At 76.9% G+C, this 2,500-nt stretch overlaps 1 non-coding gene across 1 annotated transcript; it reads left to right on the forward strand.

Moving 5' to 3' along the window:
• Window positions 1-1,811: 1,811 nt before the first annotated feature.
• Window positions 1,812-1,964, forward strand: LOC139043990 (5.8S ribosomal RNA). Its single transcript, XR_011501057.1, has one exon. It is a non-coding gene; the product is annotated as a 5.8S ribosomal RNA (ribosomal RNA).
• The last annotated feature ends 536 nt before the right edge of the window (window positions 1,965-2,500 follow it).

Consider the following 2,500-nt stretch of genomic DNA (forward strand, 5'->3'; position numbering starts at 1 on the left):
ACGCGCGCTACACTGACTGGTTTTTTTTTTTTCTACCCTACGCCGGCAGGCGCGGGTAACCCGTTGAACCCCATTCGTGATGGGGATCGGGGATTGCAATTATTCCCCATGAACGAGGAATTCCCAGTAAGTGCGGGTCATAAGCTTGCGTTGATTAAGTCCCTGCCCTTTGTACACACCGCCCGTCGCTACTACCGATTGGATGGTTTAGTGAGGCCCTCGGATCGGCCCCGCCGGGGTCGGCCCACGGCCCTGGCGGAGCGCTGAGAAGACGGTCGAACTTGACTATCTAGAGGAAGTAAAAGTCGTAACAAGGTTTCCGTAGGTGAACCTGCGGAAGGATCATTACCGGAGCGGCTCGCCGCCGGCGGCCGAGCCTTTTCACACCCCCGCGCGGCGCGGGCGGGCCGGCGCGGTGCCGGCCCGCTGGTCGCGAGAGGTTCGAGAGAGGGAGGAGGAGGGGGCGCGCGGGAGGCGCGGGCGCCCGGCCGGAGGCGCGGGAGGCGCGGGCGCGCCTCGGTCCCGGTCGGCGGTGGTCCGGAGGGAGTGGGCTCGATCTCGGCGAGCCCACGAGCCCCTTCCGGCCTCCGTCCGCCCGGCGTTCCGAGGCCGCCGCGTCCTCCGCGCCGCCGCCCCCGGCGCGTCCGTCCCCGCGCCCTCCGGTCTCCCCGCGAGGCGGGCCGGCGTTGTCGCGCCGCGCCTCCGTCTCCGGCGCCGTCCGTCCCCCGCTCTCGCGGGCGGCGGCGCCCTCGGCGCGTCTCGGGAAGGGCGGCGTGGCGGCGCGAGCCCCCCGCGGAGTCCCCGGGGTCAGGGTCCCCCCGGGGGCCTCGGAGCCTCGGCTCACGCGGGGTGCCCGCCGCCCGCCGCCTCCCGTCGCCCGCCCTGGGCCGTTCCCCGGCCGTCGGCGTCGTCGTCCGTCCGACGGTGCCTCCGCGTCTCCGCCCGCCCTCGGCGCCCCGGGCGCCCGCGTCCGGCCGGCCACGTCCGCCCACCACCCCCGCCCTGTCCGCTCGCTCCCCGCTTCCCCGCCGCAAGCCCCTCGCCCTCCGTGGCGAGGGGCCTGGGACGCGGGTGCGGGGAGGGTCCCCGGGGGAAAGTCGGGTCGGGTCTGGTGGCGTGCGTCGGACGCGAGGGGGGCACGCCCGGCGTCGAGGGGGGCCGCGGGCCGCGGTGGGCTCGTCGGTCGGCGGCGCCCGGCGGTGTGGGGTTCGGTCACGGGCGGGCAGCGCCGAGGGCCTGCGTCCGTCCCCGGGTGGCCGCGGGCGGCGCGGGCGGCGTCGAGGCGGTGGCCGCGCGGCACTACCCGCTCCGCCTCGTCCGTTGCTTTGGCTTCCCCCCATCCAGGTACCTAGCGCGTCCCGGCGCGGAGGTTTAAAGACCCCTGGGGGGCCTCGCCCGTCCGCCTTGGGTCGGGGCGGTCGGGCCCGCGGGGAGTCGGGAGGCCTGGCCCTTCTCCCCCAGACTCCGCCTCGCCGGGCCGGGGCGCCGCGCCGTGCCGCGCCGCGCCGCCGTCGCGGCGGCCGTCGGGAGGGGGCGTCCCCGGCGGCCGTCGTGTCGTCGCGTGCGCGCGCGGGCGTGTGCGCGCCCCCCGCGTCCTCGGGCGAGGCGGGAGCCCCCGGGCGCCTGTGGGGTGTCCGAGCACGGCCCCGCGGGGCCCGTGCCGGACGCCCCGTCGTCCAACCTTCCGGCCTCACGGAGTCTGGTCTCGTTGTGCCTTTCTGGCCGGCCGGAGGCACCCTCCGGGGATGTGCCGTGCCAGGGGCGGGCTCTTCCCCCGCCCTGCGGGGGGACCCCGCCGTTCAAACTCGTACGACTCTTAGCGGTGGATCACTCGGCTCGTGCGTCGATGAAGAACGCAGCTAGCTGCGAGAATTAATGTGAATTGCAGGACACATTGATCATCGACACTTCGAACGCACTTGCGGCCCCGGGTTCCTCCCGGGGCTACGCCTGTCTGAGCGTCGCTTGACGATCAATCGCCCCCCGGGGTGTGGGTGTCGCCTGCCCCGGGGTGCGCGGCTGGGGGTCTCTCGCAGGGCCCGCCCCGGGCCCTCCGTCCCCCTAAGTGCAGACGCGGTGCCCCTCCTCCGCCCCGCGCGCCCGCCCCCTCCTCCCACGCGCCCCGGCGCCCGGTCGTCGGAGGCGCGTGGGGGTCGGCGGCGGCGGCGCCGCGCGGGGTCCCGGGGTGGGGGCCGCCGCCCGCGAGTCGAGGGAGAGACAGACGCGAGAGCTCGCGCCGAGGTGCCCGTGGCCGCCACGGTGCCTTCGGGGGCTCCCTCGCGCCGCACGCGGCCTCGGGGTGGCCGGGGCGGGGACGAGACGGGTCCCGCGGCGCGCGGTCGGGGCCGCCGGGTTCGGGGGGCCCGCGTCCGGGCCGCCTGTCCGGTCGCCGCTCGCCCCCGTCGGCGGTCCGTCCCGGTGCGTCCGGCCGGCCCCCTCGCCGGTCCCCGGCGCGCCCGGGTCCCGGACCGTGACCCCTCCCCGGCCTCGCCCCGTCGGG

This window comes from Equus asinus, unplaced genomic scaffold, assembly GCF_041296235.1.
Source record: "Equus asinus isolate D_3611 breed Donkey unplaced genomic scaffold, EquAss-T2T_v2 contig_484, whole genome shotgun sequence".
Taxonomy (NCBI): domain Eukaryota; kingdom Metazoa; phylum Chordata; class Mammalia; order Perissodactyla; family Equidae; genus Equus; species Equus asinus.